The sequence below is a fragment of the Phoca vitulina genome, unplaced genomic scaffold, assembly GCF_004348235.1.
Source record: "Phoca vitulina isolate PV1807 unplaced genomic scaffold, GSC_HSeal_1.0 scaffold16, whole genome shotgun sequence".
NCBI lineage: Eukaryota > Metazoa > Chordata > Mammalia > Carnivora > Phocidae > Phoca > Phoca vitulina.
Genome location: NW_022589719.1, coordinates 23,604,377 through 23,627,600, shown reverse-complemented (window position 1 = coordinate 23,627,600; position 23,224 = coordinate 23,604,377). Strand labels below are relative to the sequence as shown.

General features: G+C 40.0%; 1 protein-coding gene across 1 annotated transcript in view; it reads left to right on the top strand.

Moving 5' to 3' along the window:
* Positions 1-86: 86 nt before the first annotated feature.
* AMBRA1 (autophagy and beclin 1 regulator 1) overlaps positions 87-23,224 on the top strand; it is a 171,065-nt gene continuing 147,927 nt past the window's right edge. Inside the window, exon 1 of the mRNA XM_032414020.1 lies at positions 87-701. The gene's annotated coding sequence lies outside the window, so the exon portion shown is untranslated. The remainder of the gene's footprint in view (positions 702-23,224) is intronic.

The window sequence follows — 23,224 nt, the reverse complement described above, 5'->3', positions numbered from 1 at the left end:
CTACAAAACCCTGAATTTTCCCAGCTTCTTTGCTATGCTTTGCTAAAGTGGAGCTTTAACAGCGATTACTCACTTTGTTTCTCAGTCTGGATTCTCTCTCATTGTCTCTCTGTGCCTGTCATATATATGTATATTTATTTACCTCACTGTCCGTGAGGAAACTAAGAGTCACACTTGCTCAGCTGGGATAAATAGTGTTGGGAGTGCATAATGTAGTCGCTGAACTGCCAAGTGTTATTGTGCTATGACTTGATCTTCAACACCCAAGAAAAACTCCAGTGCTCTAAACAACTTAGCTGGCAACCAACACAGAAAATGGCAGAAGCACCGGCTACTTTACTCCACGGCTTATGATCTGGGTTTGTTTATTCATGCCTTGGACAGGAGTCGGACCTAGAGTTGGAGCTGAGCTGTTTTTCGGCGCTCGACTGCACTTCCTCGAACGATTGCTTGGTCGCTCTTCCTACGATGTCTGAGGCGTTCGTGTATTCGGTGATCTTTTGCGCCGTCTTCTTGCTTGATGTCTCCTGAGCGGCGGCGGCGCCGGGTCGAAGGCTGACTTATCCGCGAGGCCTCTCGCTCAGGCTGCTTTCTCCCGCTGGTCGGTAGAGCGGACCCCTTGCTTCCTTCCTGCCTCTTCTTCCAGTCGGTGGCTGAGTCCCCCCGCTGGGCTGCAGACGGAGCTCCCGCCCGCCTTGCAGGTAGGCCCGGGAGGAGCCTGGGAGGCCCGGCCCGGCATCTTTCCGCCGGCGGGTTGAGAAGACCTTGGCGCCGGCGGGTGGGTGGGCGGGTCGGCCGCGGAGACACGGCCGGAGGTGGAGCTATCCGGCTGTATTCGGGGGCGCGGTCGGAGAGGCGGCGGGGAACTGAGGGAGAGGCCGGAAGGAGGGAGAGATGCTGGGGCTGCTCTGCGCGGTTCGGTAGGAAGGGGATGTTGGGTCTAGGGCGGGTGTTGGCACCCCTAGTGTGGGGGGAAAATCGCTTTCCAGGAACGGATAGAGCTTTGCGCGCTTTGACCCTCCGTTTCTCTTCCCGCCTCCCCACCCCCAAGGCTCCGAGTGTCATGACTCAATTGCGCTGGGGACCCCCTCTGAGTCCGGCCTTTGAAGGGACCTTTGAGTAGGTGGAGGCAAGTGGAACATGGCCCCCAGGCTACTCTTAGCGAAGTGTCATGTTCTTGCTTTTTTGGGGTAGGGAAACTGAGACTGAGTTCTGGTACTTGACTTTTCCCCATGTCCCCAAAAGATCTTTAAATGCACCTTAAGTCGTTTTTTTGTCATTTACAAGTTCGCCTTTTTTTTTTATTTACCTGTCACTTTATGCACACACAGACTTGTCGTTTGTGATCCCTCCTACTTAGGAAATCAGATTCTGTCACTGGTACTTCATAAGTAAAGAGACCATGCTGGTTTTGCTTGTCAGAGTCTGTATCATTTTCTTGAGAATAGCAATGACAATTCTGTTTCTTGATAAGAAAATTTCGTTTGCTGTCCAGTTTGCTTTCTGGTTGATACTTATTTCTTCTCCTTCCCCTCAGCTTGTTCTCAGTGGAAATCTTGTAACTATGGTGTTAAATGGGTTAATGTCCAACGGAGGATGGTCAAGATTTTGAAATCAGATATTTGTCTTGAGAGTGCTTTCTAGGGAGAATCCAGAGGCAACCCAAGGAGGCGCGTTCGGAGCAGTTTTATTATATTTGATTAGTGGTTTAGTTATGCATATACTAAACAGGTTGTGTGTAAGAATCATTCAAATATTGAGATATTTAAATAGAAAGTTAAAATTCCGGCAACTCCATTGTGTTTTCCTTTTCTCTCCCAACTTGGAAACTTTGGGGACTAAGTGTTCTTATTAATTATTTTCATTGGATTCAGTGTCATGATCCTAATTTGCGTAGCTTGTTTGTTGAAAAAAAATATTCAGGCTGGAGGTCATTCTAGGTTGAATAAGTATTTCCATAGTCTGTAGAATCAGTAGGACAGTGGTTTTAAGAGAAAATAGACTAAATTTCTAGTTCTTAGATGGAAACTATACAAGTCTATGATTTTTTTTTTTTTTAGAATTCTCATGAGTTTTGGAAAGATTATTGTTCCTCTATTTTTTTTTTTTTTTTTTTTTGAGGTCAGCAATATTTAAATGTAGGGCCCTTGATCATGAGAGATTTCCTAGTTACAGGACCTCAGTACTTCCAGAAAGGTTTTAATGAAGAGCCACCAGACTGTGGAAAATCTACCTTGGGAAGTTAGGCTAAGAATGTGTGCTCTCTGGAAAAGTTTTTATGGTAGAAGAGAAATTTATAACAGAGGAAAGAATTTAGAGAAGGACATGACATTATCTACTGGGGATTTATTCTGCATAGAATTTATAGTTAGTATATCAGCAGCTCCTAATTAATGCTAAATAATAGATGGAGTTTGCTGTGAGTGTCACAAAAAACGTTAGGAACATTTTGTTATGTTTCTGTAGGAGATAATTAGCAGAGGTTTAAGTTGGATTGAAGAAGACAAGAAATTTGGTTTTGGTGCTGGTGGTGGGATTATAGGTATAGAGCTTCTTACCAGCTTCTACCCTGCTTTTTGACAAATTCACTCCACTGTTTACCTTTCTTGGTTAAATCTAGTTTGTTCTGTCAGATCAGGCTCTCTTCTGGCATTTCCTTTCAGAAACTTATGGGTTCAGAATGTGACTTAATTGTTCTATCTTCTCTTTTAGTGAGAAAGTTCTTGGGGATTATTAAGATATGAACTTCTTTGAATATCTTCTAGAACTTATCCTGGAAGGAGTTACGTCTGTCACTTGGAAAAGATTAGTTATAAATGTCATTTGAAAACAATTGGTTATTTTTACTAACTGTAATAACTTCTTTTTATACTGTATAATTTTCAAAATATTTTCAACACATGTTAGGAATCGTATGAAACTTTTATGCTTTTATTTATTTATTTTTTAAGGTAAGCTCCACATCCAGTGAGGGGCTTGAATTCATGATCCTGAGATCAAGAATTGCATGTTCTACTGGCTGAGCTAGTCAGGTGCCCCAAAACTTTTTTTTTTGATCATGCTCCTTTCTGCTCCTTATTAATACTGAATCCAAACATTTATGATCGTCAAGGGTCTTCATGAATGTTGACAGTTTTTGTTGACAGTTTATCTCACTATTCCCATTTATCTTGCCCTGAAAGGAATTGGAAAAAAAGAGTTTTGTTGTTAGCACACTGAGGTCTCTTTTTAATTTTTTAAACAATTTTTTTAAAGATTTTATTTATTTATTTGCCAGAGAGAGAGAGAGCACAAGCAGGGGGAGCTGCAGGCAGAGGGAGAAGCAGGCTCCCCGTTGAGCAAGGAGCCTAATGTGGGACCCGATTCCAGGACTCTGGGATCATGACCTAAGCCGAAGGCAGATGCTTAACCGACTGAGCCACGCAAGCGTCCATTTTTTAATTTTTTTAAATTTATTTTTAAAGATTTATATATTAATTTGAAAGAGAAAGAGAGTGCACGCTCATTGGGTGGGGAACAGAGGGAGAGGAAGAGAATCCCAAGCCGACTCCCTGCTGAGCCTGGAGCCCCACCACATGGGGCTTGAACTCACAACCCTGAGACCATGACCTGAGCCAAAACCAAGAGTCGGAAGCTCAAACTGACTTAGTCATCCAGGCGCCCCAGGTCTCTTTTTTTAATGTGTCTCGGCCTTGATAGAGTTATTTTGGGATGGGATGCAGATTTTTTTTGCCCAGTGGTTTGTTTTACCAAAAAAACAAAACAAAGCAAAACAAAACAAAAACACAAAACCCTTAAGTTCCTTTAATCATAGTCATTCTTGTTTCTTTCTCCAATTGTTTCTCATAAACCCAGAGAGAACTTTCTGTTTCTTGTCATAATTTCTTTTTGTACAGAAGTACTATGGTACAACCTGTCCCGTGGTTTGGGGGTAATTTATATTTTATATTTTCAAACCCCTTTTCCCCCCCTAGTTAATTAGATCTATTTTTTTCCCTTTTTGCAAAGCTAAAATTAGTTACTGATAGATAAAAATTTTGTGATCAGTTATTGTCAGAACGTATTTATGTGCCCAGTAGTATGTGGCAGTCTGCCAAAGTGATGTGGTAAGAAGAAGACAGATTAAGGAATCAGGAGACCTGGGTTTAAGTCCTAGGCTTATGAGCTTCCTTAGCTGAGAAATCCTGTACAAATTATTTAAGGAGGCGATAGGGAAGGTTACTGCCCTTTATTGGGCATGTTCTTTATATGTATTATCTCATTGAATATCATAGCAGTCCTTTAAGGTGAATATTATTTTCCCAGTGGATACTGAACTCAGAGAGAGTAAATAATTTGACCAAGATCACAGAGCAAGTATGTAGCAGAGCTGGGATTTAAATCCAAGGCTTTGAATACTTTTATGAATCTGTATTTAAAGAATGGGAAAGAGAATAGTTCTATAATACTTCCGTAGAGAAAAAGTACATGAAACTGCCTTAAAAAGATAAAGTGCTCTTCAGATGTTAACTGCTGTCCTATCTTACAGAAACAATGAGTAGATGTCATCTAGGTTCTTGGACACCTTGCTTCTTTCTTTTTTTAAATTTTAATTTTATTATTTAATTTTATTTATTTTATTTTTTTTTACCTTGCTTCTTTCAAGGCAGCATTATGCCTGACAGTCATGGAGGAGAGAGGTGACAAACATTAAACCAGCATGGGAGGAGCTTACTAATATGTAGGTGGAAAGGAGTGAGTGCCTGCAAGTGCTAGGGAAAGACAAGTTTGAGGTGCTGCATGTTTATGAGGTGACTGAGATATTTACCCCCTCTCTTCCAGTTAGTCTTGCCTGTGCATCTGTAGATTAGTAACTTTTCCATCTTGTTCTCTGTCTCTTCTTGGGGTTTATGATCTCTACTTCTCCACCCAAACTTCTTCCTTTCTTCATTGAGTACTGTTCTTGTACTGTGTTGTTTCCTAAGGTGCAATATATTCCTCACAGACCTTTTGGAACTATTTCTTGATTATGACTCTTTCTTTTTTTTTTAAGATTTTATTTATTTATCTGAGAGAGAGAGCACAAGCAGGGTAAGTGGCAGATGGAGAAGCAGGCTCCTCACTGAGCAGGGAGCCCGATGCGGGGCTCGATCCCAGGACCCTGGGATCACGACCTGGGCTGAAGGCTGACACTTAACCGACTGAGCCACGCAGGTGCCCCGATTGTAACTCTTTTTCAACCCTTACCTTTTCAGACTTTTGTTCATCTAGCAAATATTTATTTAATGCTCATTAGATGCTGGGATACAAAGGTAGACGTGAGTGTACTTGCTCTTACTAAGTTTATTCCAGTGGGGAGCAGAGTTGACCAGGTACCTGGTTAATATTGAAATTTAAGCTGTGCTCTGAAAGAAACAAATGGGGGCTGACAGAGAGATGAAGGAGTGAGGAGGGCACTGGGTTTTCTTGGGGATTAGAGTCTTCAGTTATGGCATCCTTAATCCCCTTAAAAAGTTGCAGTCACAGCATATCATGATTCACTAAATTAAGGTTCTCTTGCTGCCATCATAGTGGAAGTCTTCACTTAAGATTGCTACATGTAATATTTGTTCTTGTATGATGATACTGGATTTGGCATAATAAAGGATGACTGTGACTTAGAAATGTCCAGCATGCTTGGCTAATAGGTTTAATTTTTTACTTCTAATGTGACCTGAATTTAATTGGTTCTCATTTATTAATTTTTTCCAATCTAACTGTTCTTTGGAAGTTGAGCTCAATGAATTTAAACATTGAATACATGCCTTCAGGTTTATTTGTAGCAGGGACTAAGCTGAAGTTCTTAGCCTTATGTGAGGGGAAAGACTTTGAAGGATTGTCATGAAATTGAGAGAGGGAATATGTAGGCTACTGCTGAATATGTGTAAACAATAATACAATGTACAATACAATATATACAGTACAATAATACAATCTTGTTTGGTACCTTTCTTCCAAGATACTGCAAGTATTTTGTAGTATTTTTTTTTTTTTTTTTTTACTATTTCTTATTGGAATTGTATTTCTATCTGTAGAATTAACTGAGGCAAATTTCACATTTCATGATTTCATCATTTGTTTATTTCTGCTTCCCAGGATAGAACATATATTCATTCTCCCATGAACCAAAATTACTTTGTTTTAGTGTGTATGTTTATGACGTAATGAAACATTTAAAGTTTTGCTGAGTTGCTTAGGATTAATATGCCTGTTTGATTTGGGGAGAGAATAGAAGTAGTTCAGTCTAGGTGACCAGTGAAAACAGGGTAGAAAAACATGTCTTTCCAGACTCTTGAATAACAGCCTAGTGGTACTCATTCTTGGAGTCAGGCAGTCTGAGTCCAAATCCCAGGGCCACTATTTACTAGCTCTGCAACTTGGGCAAGTTACTTTACCTCTCTATGCCTTTCCTCATGTGTAGAATACCATGCAGTTGTGAGAATTGAATGAGTTAATATATGTAAAGCATTTAGAACAGCAGATAGCGCTATATATGACAGCTGTTATCATTTTCAATATTATTATTGTAGCATGATAAGGATTTTTTTTTTTAAAGATTTTATTTATCTATTTGACAGAGACAGCGAGAGCAGGAACACAGGCAGGGGGAGTGGGAGAGGGAGAAGCAGGCTTCCCGCAGAGCAGGGAGCCCGATGTGGGACTCGATCCCAGGACCCTGGGATCATGATCTGAGCCGAAGGCAGCCGCTTAACGACTGAGCCACCCAGGCGCCCACGTGATAAGGATTTTATGTTCCCCCAAACAAGAACAAATAATGGTGATGCTTAGATTGAAGTTTAGTGTCTTTTGAGAAAACTTGAATAGGAAATAGGAATTTAAAGCAGCATATTTGTCTCTCCTTTCTCTGTGCTTCAAATTAGAGGATGTATCTTTACTGGGAAAGAGAAACCTAGAAAGCAACAGTGTCTGAAAGAATTCCAAATAGAAAAGAAATGGCAAAATTTTGAGGATTCTGTAATATGTGTGGTAAAACAGGCCAGAGCTATTTTAGGAACAGAAGAACATTTCTTTGCAAAACAGGTAGAAAATTTTTAGCATCTGAATTTTACCATCTATTTGAACTGTGATTAGTGGTTGAAGTATTTGGAAGAAGTTGACTTAAGGCACAGAAAAGAATGATATTTAGGGAAAAGTCAAAGCTACCAAATCACCTTGGGTAAACTTCTGGAAGAGTGGACATATTTTACGTATAGCGGTGAAGACTGGGAATCCAGTAGAGTTAGCTTTTTTTTTTATTACTCTTGTTCCTTTATACCATTATAAATTGTGGGTGGCTTCAGTCTTTGCCTTAACTGTTTTTGTTTTCCTCTGTAATATTCCTGCTTTGTCATTTTAAAGACCTATATAATGATTATAGTGGAGTCTTGTTTTTTTTTTTCATTCATTCATTCAATCAGTAAATGTTTATTGAATGTCCACCACTGCGGTAAGTGTTGTGGATACCATAATAAGAGCTGATCAGAACCAGTGCTTATTGAAGTGCTTTGTATCATTGATTCTTTTTATTCTTACAACAGTTTTATGGTGTAGGTACTTTTTATTATCCCCATTTCATAGATGTGGAGATTGTGGCACAGATAGGTTAAGCAGTTTGCCCAAGGTTTCGAGCTAGTTAGTGGCAACACCAGGATTGGAATCTAAGCAGTCTGGCTCCATAGTCTCTTGCTTTTAATCCCTAAATTATACTGATACTAAACTACTTTAAACAATTCTAAACTCTCTAAACTACTACCACTATACTAAGACTACACTGACAAAAATAGACACTGTCCATACCCTTATAGTCCAAAGGGAAGAGAGACCATAAACAAAAAATACCAATAACTGTATAATTGCAAAGTGTATCAAGTCCTATGATGGAAAAGTAAAAAAGAGATTATAGTAGGGGAGCCTGAATTATATTGGAGCTTTGGGGATGTTTCTCTGAAGAAGTGATATTTAAGCAGAGATTAGAAGGATGAAAGGGAAAGGCAAAGGGAATAGGATGTATGAAAGCCTTAAGGTGGAAAGGAACACAGCACATTTGAGAAGCTGGAAGAAGATTGGGTGGCTGGAATACAGTGAGCAGTGGGGGAGGAAGGAGAGGGGCATAGGATGAGGATAGAGACATAGGGAGGACTGTGTTAAGGATTTTGGATTTTTTTCCTAAGTATAACTGGAAGCCTTGGAAGAGTTTAAGTATGAGTGTTGTGACCTAATACATGATTTTTAAAAATTGCTCTGGCTACATTGTGGAAAATATTAGAAATTTGTGGAAAAAATTTTGGAAACTGGAAAATTTGGAAGAGAAGTGGGAGAAGTATGAGAGTTAAGATGTCTTACTGTGGTCCTGGCAAAAGATGATCATGGCTTGGATTAGGCTCTAGGCAGTGGAGATGGAAGGATGTAGAAAGACTCAATAGACATTTTATTATTATTTTTATTTTTTTTAAGATTCAATAGATACTTTAGAATTAGGACAGGCAAGACTTACGGATGGATTGGATATGTGGGAGGAGAGAAGAGTCTAGTATGATTCCCAAATTTCTGGCATGAGCCTCTGGGTAGATGAAGTTGCCATTTCTGAGATGGACATTTGAGAAGGAACAGATTTTGACTAGAGTTGGGAAGTAGAATGAAGACCTTCAACTTTAGTCATGCTGAACGTGAGCTGTCTGTTGAAAACATATAAGTGGAGACATCAAGCAAGGAGCCTTTGAGTGCTGCTGGAAGGGCCCTGGCAGTAAATCTGGATGTTCTTGATAGGTAGTATTTACAGTCAAGAAAAATGGCCAAGATTACCTGGAGGGAATGTATGTATAGACTAACAGGAGGAGAGTGTTCCCGACCAAGATCCAAGGAATTTAATAGGAAATCTCAGAAACTGAGAGAGGAACATGTTTCAAGGAGAAAGTGATTGCCTGTATTTTTTGGATTTAGCAACACAAAGATCATTGATGATCATAACAAGAACAGTGTTGGAGGAATGTAGGGCCAGAAGCCACACTGAAGTGAATTTAAAAAGTGCGAAGGGAGGAAGTAGATAGAGGTGGTCTTTATATTTTGGTAATTAGCATGTCTGTCTCCCCATAAGAAGTAATACTTGAAGAAGTAATATGACGATAGGAATGGTGGCCTAGCCTTGGTGGCCTAGCCTTGGTATCTTGCCAGGAGGTTATATTAAAGGAGAAAGAGATTAAGGACTGAGGATAACTGTAAAATGGCAAGAGTAGAGATTCTCATGGTCTTCATATGTGGCCTTGGAATTTAAGGGTTTATGTCTTTTTTAACTTTGCTATCATTAGCTTCTCTGTTTTTAGCTCCCTACCTAATGTGTCTTTGTATTTTGGTACTGCTGGCTTTTAAAGTTCATTCCTTACCTTTATTTTTTCTTGTTGCTTTCCTATGGCCATTGTTGCTATAGCTAATTAGCTGATATGCTTGGTTATTTATCTCGTTATTCATTCGCTTACTTATTGGCTCTTATTGCCATATAGAATACTGTATAACTGTGATTCTAGACTTTATTTTGATTTCTGTTTTGTTTCTCATTTACATATTTGCTTAGAGTCTAATAGGCTATACTGAGATAATATTTAACATTTTTGCAGAATTTTATATGATGACTTCCCTGGGAAGGGCTAAGCATTTTATGGATATTGTCCCCATTAGTTCTTCTAGCATTCTTTTTTTTTTTTTTTAAAGACTTTATTTATTTATTTGACAGAGAGACAGCGAGAGAGGGAACACAAGCAGGGGGAGTGTGAGAGGGAGAAGCAGGCTTCCCACTGAGCAGGGAGCCTGATATGGGGCTCGATCCCAGGACCTTGGGATCATGACCTGAGCTGAAGGCAGACCCTCAATGGCTGAGCCACCCAGGCGCCCCTCTTCTGGCATTCTTTTTTTTTTTTTAATTTATTGAGGTAAAATTCACATAACACAAAAATAACCATTTTATTTTTTTAAATTTATTTTTATTTTTTAAGGATTTTATTTATTTATTTGAGGGAGAGAGAGAGCACACACACTCATGTGAGTGGGGGAAGGAAGGGCCGAGGAAGGGTGAGAGGCAGAGAATCTCAAGCAGACTCCCCAGCGGAGCGGGAGGATGCGGGGCTCAATCTCATCACCCTGAGATCATGACCTGAGCTGAAACCAAGAGTTAGATGCTTAACCGACTGAGCCAACCAGCGCCCCACCAAAATTAACCATTTTAAAGTGAACAATTCAGTGGTGTTTAGTACATTCACAGTGTTGTGAAACCACCACCTCCATAGTTCCAAAACATTTTGATTATTCCAGAGTAAAACATCTTCCCAGTTTATGCAGTTTCTTTTCATTTCCCTCCTTCCACCAGCCCTGGAAACCAGCAATCTGGTTGATTGATCTATTCTGGCTCTCTCATATAAATGGAATCATAGGGGCGCCTGGGTGGCTCAGTGGTTAAGCGTCTGCCTTCGGCTCAGGTCATGATCCCAGGGTCCTGGGATTGAGCCCCATATCGGGCTCCCTGCTCCACAGGAAGCCTGCTTGTCCCTCTCCCATTCCCCCTGCTTGTGTTCCCTCTCTCGCTGTCTCTCTCCCTGTCAAATAAATAAACAAAATCTTTAAAAAAAGAAATGGAATCATAACAGTACGTAACCTTTTGTGTATGTATATACCAATAATCTGTCCATTTATCCATTGATGAACATTTGGACTGTTTCTACCTTTTGGATATCATTAATAGAACTACTGTAAACATGCATGTATGAGTACTTGTTTTCAGTTGTTTTGGGTATCTGCATAGGAGTGTAATTGCAGGGCTATCTGGTAATGTATTATTGTTGTGATTCTTCCCAGACCATAGGGATCAAGCCAACATCTGCAACTTCCACAGAGTGTGTGATTTGAGAGTTGTTGGCCAGGCTTAGATTGGGATTGAGAATCTCTTTCCTTTATGTTTAACTTTTTGAGGAACTGAATTCTCCTAACATACTGGTTTTATTATTTGCATTTTACTGATGGGGTGATTGAGGTACAGCATCTGCATGGTTTTAACTTCCTATCTTCAGAGCAAGTCGGTGATGGAACTGGGAATTTAAGACTCTTAATCATGTTCTTTGTCTAAGATGACCCATTTAAAGCCATGTTGCATTTACATGAAGCTTCTTAAAATGGGCTTCCTATATTTTATAATCTCTTGAAGGGATATTGTTCAGGTGGTATTAAGCAGATGTTCTTTTTCCATAGAAGACAAGAGGGAATGTGTTTTAATTGCAGCGGAAGGGATATAGATTACAAATTAGAAAGAATTTCCTGACAAGATACTGGAATATTACCAAGGAAGGTTGTGAAATATCTTCTTCAAAGACTTAGTAACTATCTTTCTAGGATGATTTAGGTGTGGACTTGTTAAGGAATGAGGGAGGTGAGAAAGATGACTTGCTGAGGTCCCTGGTAACGCCAGGACATAGTTGTTTGATGGTTAATCAAAACAGTATCTCTGGCATTGTAATGAGTATATTTTCATTTTCTTTATGAAGAAATAATCAATAGAGAGTAGGTAAATTGCTCAAGGTCTCCTGGTAAAATGGAAGATTAGCATTCTGAATCTTTTTTGGCTCCTGGGTTGAATGCTCAGGGATGTGTTTTTTATCGTAAACGAGTCTTTTCATGGCAGTGTGATGTATTATTGTTGTGATTCTTCCTAAATCCTAAGGATCAAAGCCAACATCTGCAGCTTCCATAGAGTGTGTGATTTGAGAGTTGTTGGCTGGGTTTAGATTAGGACTGAGAATCTTTTCCTGTAAAAATTGGTTTGGTCTCCTGTTATACATGTAGAAATGGGAACACATTATCAATAACAGACTAAGGTAATAGATTCTTAATGACTATTTAGGAAGGGCCAGGTTAAAATTGCTTAGGTGAAGGTGCACATGACATACGTGTATTTTTGTATTGTAGTATTTGGAGAAAAAGAAGCCCAGAAGATGGGCAAATGAACATTAGATTCTGTTGTAGAACATAAACATAAAAATACTCATTGAGTGCAGTATTAAGTTGCCAGTTTAAATGCTCAGCTCAGGAAATGCCAAAGTTAAGGTACTGAGAACGTTAACACATTCACCAGACGCTTAGAGTTTACATTAAATTATCTCATAAGGGATCTCTTGTCTATTATCAAAATCATGGTTTGAGGTCCATGGGTCATTGACTGACTGGGAAGCTAACCTGGGAGGGGGTATTACCTTGCTAGGTAGGTTTAATGGATTTATTATGTTCATTTTAGTTGAGCTATGGGAGCATTTACTTGTTCACGTCTCTGCTACCAAAAATATCAAATATGTTTATTGAGCTTTCTTGAATTGGCAACAAAACCTCTGCAGGATAAAAGAGAGGGGAGCCAACTTTTGAATACTTACCATGTACTGGGAATTTTGTATTTGTTTCTCCTTGTAATATTCATAACAAACCTATAAAGTGAGTGGTGATATCTCTATTGTAAAGGACAGGAAAAAGTAAAACTTTTTCTTTCCAGAGGTTATACACATGGTAAGTGGCAAAGCTGAGATGGAGAAGTTAGAGTCTTGTTTTAAATTAGTGTTTTTCTTTTTTGTATACTATCATTTCTTTTTAAAATTTAATTAATTATTTTTTTTAAAGTAGGCTTGGGGCGCCTGGGTGGCTCTGTCAGTTGAGCATCTGACTCTTGGTTTTGGCTCAGGTCATGATCTAGCAGTCATGATGGGGCTCCATGCTCAGCTAGGGAGTCTACTTTGAAGATTCTCTCCTCTGCCCCTCCCCCTGCTTGTACATGCACACCCGCCCCCCCCCAATAAATACATCTTTAATAAAAAAAAAAAATAAAGTAGGCTCCTTGCCCAACATGGAACTTGTACTCACAACCCCAAGACCCAGAGTCCCGTGTTCTACCGACTGAGCCAGCCAGGTGCCCCAAGTTAGTGTTTTTCAAACTGTGTTCTTTGGAGGTGCCCAAGGGGTGGCTGTGAGAGTCGGGAGGAGCTTTGGTTCTCCCACTCTGCTTAAACCAGAGCAGCTCAACTTTGATCTCTTATATTTTAGTGTTTTCACAAAAGATTGCATTTGGGAAAAGGGTATCTGTTTCTTAAAAGAAAAGAAAGAAAACCTGGAAGACCACTGAGGAATCATGAAAGAAAATTAAAGAAAATAGGGGCGCCTGGGTGGCTCAGTCGTTAAGCCTCTGCCTTTGGCTCAGGTCATGATCCCAGGGTCCTGGAATCGATCCCCACATCGGGCTCCCTGCTCCGTGGGAAACTTGCTTCTCCCTCTCCCACTCCCCCTGCTTGTGTTCTTTCTCTCGCTGTGTCTCTCTCTGTCAAATAAATAAATAAAATCTTAAAAAAAAAAAATTAGTGAAAATAACCTGAAGATTGAAAAGATGGCTAAATTACATAACTGCCAGTCAGGAAATTATATCAAAATTTGAAGTGACTTGATGTCCCAGCCACATGTGCAGTGTAGTTATTCTGTCCTTGGAGGGGAGTGTAGGATAGTGGGAAAAGAGCGTGCTCTCTAGAGTTGGAATTCTGGCTCAGCCCCTGGGGTAACCGTGGGGTTTGGAGATACTTCTATAAACCTGGTGCACACAAATATACAGTGGGGTGATAACACCTATCTTTCAAGAGTGGTTCTAAGGATCGGAAATAACATGCAAGGTGCCTGGCTCATAGTGGATACCCCTAAAATACTAGTTGTTGGTAAGATGATGGTGATGATGTTGATGGCTTTTTTTTTTTTATAGAGTGTATTGACATTTCACCCCCAAATGCCTGAAGAGCTTCTTCCATATCAAGGATAGGCAGTCCTTCACCTCTGTATGTACCACATCATGGTGTTTAGCATGTTAGGGTTTTTTTTTTTTTTTTAATTTTATTTATTTGACAGAGAGAGACATAGCGAGAGAAGGAACACAAGCAGGGGGGAGTGGGAGAGGGAGAAGCAGGCTTCCCACGGAACAGGGAGCCCGATGTGGGGCTCGATCCCAGGACCCTGGGATCATGACCTGAGCCGAAGGCAGACGCTTAACGACTGAGCCACCCAGGCACCCCAGCATGTTAGTTTTTGATAGTCTTTATTTTATTTATTTATTTTCTTTAAAGATTTTATTTATTTATCCATGAGAGACAGAGAGAGAGAGAGGCAGAGGGAGAAGCAGGCTCCCAAGGAGCAGGGAGCCCGATGCGGGACTCGATCCCAGAACTCTGGGATCATGACCTGAGCCGAAGGCAGACGCTTAACCAACTGAGCCACCCAGGTGCCCCTTGATAGTCTTTAAACTGTGCATGTTTATGTATTCATGAATGCATCCGCATCTATTGATGAAAAGAGAAAAACCAGGGGCACCTGGGTGACTCAATCGATTAAGCGTCTGCTTTCCCCTCAGGTTGTGACCCCGGGGTCCTTGGATTGAGCCCTGCATGGTCTTTGTCAGGCTCCCTGCTTAGTGGGGAGTCTGCTTCTCCCTCTCCCTCTACCCCTCACCCTGCTCATGCTCGAGCTCACGAGTTCTCTCTCTCTCAAATGAATAAGTAAAATCTTAAAAGAAAAAGAAAGAGAAAATCTTCACTTCATTAAGTTCATTTTTATTGGACTTAAAAGAAAGGAGCAGTGGTGGGAAGGAACCCCATACAATGAATTGAGAAACGTGGGCTTTTGTCTCAGAGCTACTCTTAGTAAGTCTTGTAACAATGGACAGGTGAATTTAACTTTGTTTGTTATGTTCAAAATGATGTCTGAGTCACTTTTAACTCTGTACATCCATGATTTGACCAAAAAGGTTAAAGATAATTTATTTTCATTGCCAAAATGAAATTTTTTTTTTTTTTTAAGTAGGCTTCATGCCCAGCTTAGAGCCCAATGCAGGGCTTGAACTCATGACCCCGAGATCAAGACCTGAGCTGAGATCAAGAGTCAGACACTTAACCCTCTGAGCTGCTCAGGCGCCCCTCATTGCCAAAGTTTTTAAAAATTACAGTATTATTTTTGGAGAGGGAGCTTTATTGCTGGCATGAGCTGGCGAGCTTTTGTTCATACTTGTTGAGTATGCTCAGGGCAGTGTTTTGTATAGAAGGACGTATATCAGGGAAGAATTGAAACTAGGAACAGTTGTAAGGAAGCTAATGTGAGAGATTATCATTTGCTTTTGGATGGATAGCTGGATTCTTCAAACCCATAGCACTTTGTACTTCCTTGTGGGTAGTTCTTGCCACATTTCAGTATGGGAGCTATATAGTTACAGTGTACTGTGGTTGTAGACGCCTCACTAGACTGAAAGCTCTTTGAGGTTGGAGGCCTATTCTGGTTTTTGTTTTGTTTTATTTAACCTCTCTGTCCCTGTCACCTACAATAGGGCTGGGCATATTGTATAGTTTCCCCAAAATATGCTAAATGGAAAAAAAAGTTGGATCAGAGTCAGCAGACATATGTGGAAAATGGCATCTGCCTAAATACATGTGTTGAATTTATTGACTCTCTTCTGTTGGCATGTGATAATATAGAAAAACCTGTTAAAGTGGGAAGAGCAGTAGTTTTATAGCTTTGAACACCAACTTTATCATGTACTCACTGATCATGGGCAAGCTATTTCACAGTGAGCCAGGTTTTTGTCTATAAAATGGGAGAGGGATAGAAGGGGGCTTTAGAGATAGATTGTATAAAATATTAGCACTCAGTAATAGTGGAAGTAGTTATTACAAAAATGGATGTTTTAAAAAAATTACCAACAATACATTTTGCACTTCTCCTTGAAGGAGGAATATGTTTTCAGGAAGTTTGTTTGCTGTGTCTTGAGTATGTGGGAGAATTATCCCCTCTAGCAATTTTCTGCTGAAAAGAAATCTTTTAGCATTACTTCCTCTGTGGGCCTACGGGATAGTTCCATGGAGGAGGCATAGAGGGGGTTGGGATCCTAGAATAGCTGCTGAAGATCTTGCATTTGTGCAATCTCTCCTATGTTGTACTCTCCTGTTCACTCTCACTAAATGCGGCTGACTCAGCTACTAGACATTAGCATGGTAAACATTTGTCAGATTTGTCCCAGTCAGAAAATATTCCGTACCTGCCATTCTGCTTGGTGTTTAAAGATTTTTTTTTAAGCTCTTTATGATACAGTGTGATAATAGGTGAAGTAGAAAGGTTGCAGGGTAGTATGTAGTTTACATAATCCAATTTTGATACAGAAAAAAAGAACTGCCAGATGTTTATATAAGCAGTGAGTTTGCATTGATATCTCAGGAGGGTGGGAATGGGAGGGATTGGGAGGGTGTGGCCAGACTATTGTTTTACTTGTTACAAGGAGCATGTGTTACCTTTTTTTAAAAATTATTTATTTATTATTATTATTATTTTTAGATTTTATTTATTATTGACAGAGAGAGAGATAGCAAGAGAGAGAGAGCACCAGCAGGGGGGGAGGGGCAGAGGGAGAGGGAGAAGCAGACTCCTTGCCAAGTAGGGAGCCCGATGTGGGACTCAATTCCAGGACCCTGGGATCATGACCTGAGCTGAAGGCAGATGCTTAACCAACTGAGCCACCCAGGTACTCCCCGCCTTTTTAAAACTTTTTATTTTGACATAACTGTAGATACACAGGCAGTTGTAAGAAATAATAGTGAGTGAGAGAGAGAGAGAGAGAGAGATCATGTGTACCCTTTACCCAGCTTCCCCCAATGGTAAAATCTTAGAAAACCATAATACACTATCAAAACCAGGATATTGCCATTGATATAGTCAAGATACTGAACATTTCCATCACTACAAGGATCTCAGCTGATGCCCTTTTATAGCCATGCCCACCCCCCAAATCACATGTGGTGCACTTAACTCATTTACCTTGATTTCTGGTGCTTTGCTCTAGAATCAAAGCAATAATAATAACACTATAGTTTTCCTTGTCTCTTTCATCTGATGATCTTCTCTCACTATTATTTCTTACAACTGCATGTAGATCTACAATTATCTCAAAATAAAATGTTTAATTTAAAATTATAAATATTAATTAACACAGCCCTCTAGGAGGCAAGTAATGGTTAGCTCTGGTGAGGTTAGCTCCTTTTATGGATAGGTATGTTGAGGCACGGATGTCCTGGAATTTGCCTAAGGGTATAGCATGAATGAGTCACTGTGTTCTGACTCAGATTCACCTGAATTTATTCATTCTCTCTCTCTTCTGAATCAACTGTTTATAATTATGACCTTCTAGGTGTGAGGACACGAAAAGGAATTTTTTCTGTATCTGAGGTTTAATGCCTGTTCTATAGAAGCAGTGTGTATTGTGGCTAGAGCATGGACTTTGGCAACTGATTTGATTTTGAATCTTTCCTCCACGTAGGCAAATCATTTAACCTCTCCAAGCCTCAGTTTTGTGATTTGTGAAATGGGGATAATGATAGTATCTATCTTCATAGAGTCATTGTGAGAAATAAATGAGATAATGTATGGAAAAGTGGGTAGCACTGCCAGGTGTGTAGCAAATATTCAATGAATGTTACATAAAAGTATTGCTTTAAATATATGTTATATTCTGCCATTTATGTTTATGAGCTGGCAATAATTCAATAAATATTGGGATTTTTCTGCCACGTACTTACAAGGTTTTAAGATCACTGTTTACTTTTGGGACGTCTGCCTTCGGCTCAGGTCATGATCCCAGGATCCTGGGATCAAGCCCAGTGTTGGGCTCCCTGCTCAGTGGGGAGTCTGCTTCTTCCCCTCTCTCTGTCCCTTCCCCCCCACTTGTGCACTCGTTCTCTCTCTCTCACATAAATAAATAAAATCTTTTTAAAAAAAGATCACTGTTGGGGCGCCTGGGTGGCTCAGTCGTTGAGCGTCTGCCTTCGGCTCGGGTCATGATCTCAGGGTCCTGGGATCGAGCCCCGCATCGGGCTCCCTGCTCTGCCGGAGGCCTGCTTCTCCCTCTCCCACTCCCCCTGCTTGTGTTCCCTCTCTTGCTCTGTCTCTCTCTGCCAAATGGGTGAAATCTTTAAAAAAAGAAAAAAGGATCACTGTTTACTCTTGAGGTAAGGATGCTTTCAGATTTAGTCATATATAATTACTTAAAAATAGGAAGTAATGTTGGGTTATATTTATTATAGTATTAATTTATATGAAAATATTTTAAGATTTCTCCTGACTTATATTTTCTCAGGCTCATTCATAGAAAAATGGAAAGTGATTCACAGCTATTGATTTCCTCCCTTTAATCTGACCCCCCAAAAAACATTAATTTCCATTATTTTCTTCCTAGCATGAAAGTATCCTCAGATTTTTTTTTTAAAGATTTATTAATTTATTAGAGAGAGAGAAGGGGTGGGGGAGGGACAGAGGGAGAGGGAGAGAGAATCCTCAAGCAGGCTCCTTGCTGAGTGTGGGGCTTGATCCCAGGACCCTGAGATCATGACCTGAGCCGAAATCAGGAGCCAGCTGCCCAACTGACGGACCCACCCAGGTACCCTGAAAGTATCGTCAATTTTTAGTTACATAATCATGTAATCTTCTTGAGGGCAGGAATGTTCTTGTTCAGTAGAGTATCCTCAGTGCCTAGAATAGTGCTGAGTACATGGTAGATGTTCAATAAATGTTTCTTGGCTATCGTCATTTTTGTATCCTTCTCCTCCCCTTAAGTGTTTTTATTCGGAAAGTTGGGGAAATGGAATCCAGGTTCTAGTCAAAGCTTAAAATGGCTAGGTTCTTAAATCCAATGACTTATTTTGATTGGCTGAGAAATGTGATTGGCAAGATGGACGAGCAGCCAGACCTTTTAGCATAAGAGCTCTACATTTAATAATTTGACGACTTCTTTTCCTGAAGCCTTGAGGGAAATTTTTTCTTTCCCTATTCTAGTCAGCCAAGAACCTGACCTGGGCTGACTCTAACATTGGAGAACACTGAACATAGTATCTGCTGAGCCAGGGACTGGGAGTCAAGCTCCGTTCTGATGCTATCTGAAGGAAAAGCCTGAATTCAAATCCTGCTTTGGCTACCGACTCATTTTGCAAACCTAGATGCATTTCTTAACCTCTTCCAGGTTTTATTTTTCTTAACTAATCTCATCTCAATAATCTCCATACTCTCGTCTGTCCTGGGGCTTGTGAGGATTCTCGGGGTGATGTTCTCACAGCATCTTCCACTACTGTTGCTGTGGCTCCAGAGGTTTCCAGGAATGCTGGGGGCAGTGTGTTACTCCTGGGAGGAGATTCACAGTCATCTTTTCCCCAAAGACTGCAGAAAACAAAGATGCCACCCTTTGTGATTTGAAATCGGCTCTACTTCAAACTCCTAATGTTGGTGGATGAAAGGTATGTTTTTGCCAAAGTCATTAGGCCTGTTTGCGTGAGGCAGCTGGGATCAGTTCCACAGTTCTGGGGTTAAGCTGTTTTTGCCTCTGTGACATTTCTTGATCAAAAGCTACTTTTTTTTTCTTTGCTTACTAATGGAAGATCTCTTGCCATTTTTGTGCATTTAAGGGTAGCCTTCCTGGCTTCTTGATTCTGTTGATAGCTTGGGCCTCAAAAATTGAGCTTCACTTTCTTCTTGGTTCCATGGTTTCCTCCTTGCTCTTCCTTATGTTTCCAGGGGTTCTCGTATTCTCAGTGCACATCTTCCCCAGAATAGTTTGCAGATAAAACTTCATTTCTTTTTTTGTTATCCTTCTGAGGAAGTTGCAATAAGAAAGATCGTCAGTCTCAAATTTGGGACTTAACGGCTTTCTATTTCCAGTTTTGATCACACTTTGTGTTTGAGTACAAACTCTGCTGTGTTTCAGACATTAGGTTACATCGTTGTGAGTTACTTTAGGAAGCCCTAGTAAGCAAACTCTGTAGCAGAAAATCTAGTGTTTTTTCCTCCTCTTTATTTTAATAACAGTAATTAGAATTTAGTTTTGTGTCTTCAAAGCATTTTGTAAAGCTGTTAGCCTATTTGTGATATACAAATAGAAGTGTGCCTTATTCTGAGTTACATGAAAAACACTGGGGGTGATGGTGGATCTGAGAACAAAAAAGAGGTCATATTGCTTGCTTATCTCTTGATAAACTTGGGCTGACCACCTTTGTACCAGGTACTCGCTTCATTATTACCTCTTAGCCTGACTTTCTAGATGGAGACAATTGTATTTTGGAGTATTTGTAATTCTGAACATAAATGTTGTGCGTGTCTGCAGTAGGAATGCAGGTTCTGTCTAATTATTAGCATTTTATTTCTGGGCTTTTGGCTTTTTATAAAGGGTCTGTGTATAATTTTGATTGTATTGGTTTTGATTCTCTAAATTATTTGCTTCCAGTTTGTCAGGTGATTAGAGGTACTCTCTGATTCTGCTTCTCGGCTCCTCTGATTTCCTTTGCACTCTCTCAGAACTGTGAGTGCCAAACTTCTTTGTGCGAACTTCCATTGGTTGTGTACTGTCCTTATTGTTGGTTCTTAACTTGGCTTTTACTTCCAAAAGTAGTAAATCTGCTTGAATTTTTTGTAACCCATTTCTTCTAATATACTCTAAGGACATTATTCCTTTAAGGTACAAAAAAGGTGTGATTACTTTCAGCTTGTACATGGAGAAAAATGAAATTCAGCACCAGTGTGATTTGTAAAAGATTATATAACAACTCAGTGGTACAAATCAGTCATTGAAGCTTCTTACCTCTTCATCTTATCTTTACCCATTAAATCACATCACTTTTATATCTGGCACTTTCAAGCCTCAAAGATAAAATATCTCATATTCCCGTCCCTGCTCTCAGACTATCCACTGCCTCTGTACTTTGTTCTAAGTATGCTGTCTTTCAAATATGAAGCTGCCAGGCCTGGAACTGACACATCATCCCTTCAGCCACATTCTGTGCTCAGAGTAAGTCACCAGGTCAGCCTGTATTCATGGGGTGAGAAATATGTTATCTCTCAATGGGTGGGGCAGTATGGGAGTAGGGTAGGACGGAAGTGATGGCAACTGTCTTCGGAGAGAATCTAGCACAGGATGGTAAACTAAGTTAGTGATAGAGCCTCTGGGAACTAACTCTGGCAGCGCAGGGAGGTCACTAGCACTTGCGCCTGCCTTGTGGGTGAGAAAGGGTTGGCATGAGACTGTACGTGTAAGAGTCCCCTTCTTTTCTGAGATGTGTTTATGTTGTAGTCCATGTTTGACAAAAGAGTATGCACAGGTTTGACAGAGTATGCACAATCACATCTCCTGCTGATTAATTTTTTCAAGATCTGTGTTCTCTTCTAGCAGCCAGACAGAAGTCAATGTACTGTGGCATCTATCTCTATTTCCTATTGAGAAGTAATTTTTCTTATTCGATGGAGTTGGTAGTTGTGTAGGGTAAATACATAGTAGCTGAATTTCATGATATAGTCTCATATGGTACTTTATCAAATTCAGAGTTATTTCTGGTCAAAGGGTTTATAGTCCCTTTTTTCTCTCAAAAACTATGTATTGCTGTAAAGGAAGGAGTGAGAATTTTTTCGTTTTTCCTTAATGTCATTCATTCATTTCTTCTCCTTTGAGGAAATGAACATTACAAATATAAAGCAAGCAGATTTCCAGTTGATATTGTAAGACAGTGAAACATTTATTGAGGGCCTAATACATGTGAGGGTAGTAAATGACATAGAAGAGAGACTGAATAGGAGGTTGTATCTCAGGCACTATGGAGTTTTCTGTAGTAGTTAAGTATCCAGATTCTGGAGCCAGACTTCCTGTGTTTGAATCCTGAATGCACTACTGACTGACTTATTCCCTGGGGACCTCATGAACCCTGATGGAGGGGCCATGAGGATTGTAAATTACTTTATGTAAAGTGCTATGAACAGTGTCTGGGACATGAAAAGCACTATGAAAGTGTTAGGAATTATTATTTTAACCATTACCTTGTGGCTTTATTTTATTTTTTTAAAGATGTCAATACTCAGATCTTTTATGTGAAATGGTTTGGAAACTGCTGCAGTGGATAATTCCATTTTGCCTAGAAGAATTTGTATTAAATTTAATTTATCTGATTGTTTATAGGATTTCACGGCCTAAATTTTTTTATTTTTCTTACTGCTATTTTAATTTTAATTCCTCATTACAGAATGAAATTATTCTGGTACAAGCATTGGAATTCTAGAAGAGTGAGTACTTTTCGTTTGGTAAATCTTTTAATCCTCACGGCAACCCTATCATATACATACCATCAGTGGTCACATTTTATAGATGAGGAAACTGAAGTGTAGGGAGGTTAGGTAACTCTTCTAAGAAGCCCTCTTTTACCAAGAAAATGTCAGAGCTGGGATTCATTCAGCCAGTCTGATTTCAGGGCCCATATACCACTATACTGTGTCATCTCTTATCTAGAAATTATGGATAAAAAAAAAATATTTCTCTACCTAGATTTAACCACAGTTATCACTTTGGCATATTCTAGGATATCTTTTAGAAGTCCATACACAGCACATACACAATTCAGGTAATAGTTGATGTTTTCCTGCTTCCAGGTGTGTTGGCCTTCAGAATGTGTTCCCTGGGTCTACCTGTTCTAGATTTGTGTTGCTTTGCCCCAAATTCTTTGCCTGCCTCTAAGCTCAGTCTAGTCTAGGAGTCTGGCAAGAACTGTATGGTCAGGTCTGGTTGCTCACTGTGGAGCTCACATTATGGACTTGGATCCTATATAGTATCATTTGAAGTGTCCTAAAATGTTTTGGAAAAAGTCCTATTAATGAAAACAAAGCTGCCAATTGTAGAAAACTGTGTGTATTTCCACCCACATGGAGTTTCTAAAGAGTACTGGGCTACTTTTAGGCCTCTAATTAAAGGCTTGACATTCTGTCGCTAATTTTCCAGTTGTTGGGAGAGCTTTACTTATGCAAGTAATCCTAGATTTAGTACTTAAAGAACTATTTTTTTTTCTTTTAAAGAGTTAACCTTGGGGTGGCTGGGTGGCTCAGTCGTTAAGCGTCTGCCTTCAGCTCGGGTCATGGTCCCGGGGTCCTGGGATCGAGCCCCGCATCAGGCTCCCTGCTCAGCAGGAAGCCTGCTTCTCCCACTCCCTCTGCTTGTGTTCCCTCTCTTGCTGTGTCTCTCTCTGTCAAACAAATAAAATCTTAAAAAAAAAAAATTATAAAAATAAAGAGTTAACCTTGGGGGGGTGGCTGGATGGCTCAGTTGTTGGACGTCTACCTTCCGCTCAGGTCATGATCCCGGGGTCCTGGGATC